Here is a 1943-nt window from a genome sequence, read left to right on the forward strand (position 1 = left end):
CTCTGCGAACCCAGGAGTGCCACGGCGGGGGCAACTGCCCCGTGTCCCTCCTTCGTGGGTGTCTGCTCCTGGCCTGGGCTGAGTCAGACGCGGGCTGGGCGGGCTGCTGGTCCGAGCCAGCGCGGCTGCCCCAAGCAGGGACAGAGGAACAACTTCATCTGCGCTGGGGGCTCTGCCAGACGCGCTCTGGGGCTCTGCCAACGCATCCATGGCGTTACGGCTCCCAGATGGCTGCTCTGTTCCTCTGCCAGGAGCCACCATGCTTCCTAGCTGGAGCAGGAGGAGGGACATCTGCCTGGGCTTCAGCCACCATGAGTTGCTGCCGGCCTCCCTGTGCAAGCCTGTCTTTTGAGAGGATGGCCTATAAAGCCAAGCTGCTGAGATGCAGGTGTCCAGGAGGATGGGCAGAGGAGCAATGTCATGGCCTGCAGCCAAGGGTCACCCAGGCACATGAGGGTGGTGACACTTTGCCCACGTCCACCGCTGCCAGGGCTTGCCAGCAGCTTATTTGCACGGGGATCAGAAGCTGAGAAATGAGCGTGTTGCAAAATTACAGCCTCACTTATGGAGCACTCATTTCCTACGGCTTATCTATGATAAATACACCAACCCATTACATTTCTTTTGGCCTGTGAAGTCCTCTTATTCCCTCTGGGATGCCCCCCCAGACCTGATCTGCTGGTGTCACAGAACTGCCTCCTCAGAGTGGTTTTTTTTCCAGAGTGGCTCCCCAAGACCTGGCACAGACAACTGCGGCTCCCCTTCAGGCACCCTCACACATGCAGCACGAAGCTCGCTTCCTTTCCTAGCACAGGTTGGGGATCACAGGTCAGAAGGGACCTTGGATCGTGCAAATGATTGCACGGTGCAAATCGGGATAAATACCCTTTGAGCCCCCCAGTCAGCCCTATTGACAGTGGCAGGTCTGAGGGTCACCTCCTTGAATCACAGGAGCAAATACAATTTACCTTATTCCTTCTGGAGGGAAAAAAAAAAAGCAAACAACCCAGATGGTAGAGCAGCCCTGCTTTATTTGTCTGTTTTGACCAGGAATGAATCCCATACACAGCAGAGAAGAGAGTGATGTAACCCAAGCCCTAAGTATGTGCTCGCATCCTGGCATTAATTGCCTTACGCCCCTTGTTATTTATAGCCCTGATGCCATTCCCAGCAGCTCCGCGCTGCGTGACTTTTGCTGCGCTACTCGAGCGCGCGCGCTGCCTCCCGCCGGATCTGCCGCACCGGCGGCAGCTGTGTTGTGTGTGCAGATCTCATAGCAACTGCGCGCTGCTGCCTGCCAAGGAAAACCGGCCCCGCTCGCTCCCCTGGCCCGTTATTAAATGAAGACAGAGAACAAAGCAGCGGGCAGGGAGGGAGATGCGTCGGGAAGAGGGAGAGCAGATTCCTTGGCTAGCGATACCTCAAATCTCCCTCCGACGGCGGCCTGGGGTTTGTTGTGGTGCGGAGGGCTTCTGCCCTTGGAGCGGGGCTGGTTGGGACGAGGAGCTCCTGGCTGTGCTGCCGACTGGCTGACACGGGTTGGGAGGGGAAAAATAATTCCTGGTGTTGCTGATAAAGCCACATTAAGTCACACGTGGTTTTCCCGCTCCGAGCCAGCTTGCTGCCCCTCCGGTGTGAGCAGCAAGAGCAAAGCCCAGCAGGAGGGTGGATGCGTGGGAGCAAGGAGGCCCTGGGGGCTTAGGGGCGCTGGGTGTGACCCACCCCATGGCTGCCGCCTTCCTCGCTCCTGGGTGAACTCGGCGTTAGGGCCCCATCCCATCTGGCACGTCGATGCCTCGAATGCACCGCTGCAGCCGGGGAGACAGAGGTGCCCGTGCTGGCAGCACCGGCCAGCAAGCACAAAATGTGGGCCAGGGGATGGGGGCGGGCTGGGCCCCCACAGCGGGGCTGTGGCTCAAGCCAGGATTTGGCCCTCCTTCAGG

This window comes from Egretta garzetta, unplaced genomic scaffold (genome assembly GCF_000687185.1).
Source record: "Egretta garzetta isolate BGI_Z169 unplaced genomic scaffold, ASM68718v1 scaffold258, whole genome shotgun sequence".
Lineage (NCBI taxonomy): Eukaryota > Metazoa > Chordata > Aves > Pelecaniformes > Ardeidae > Egretta > Egretta garzetta.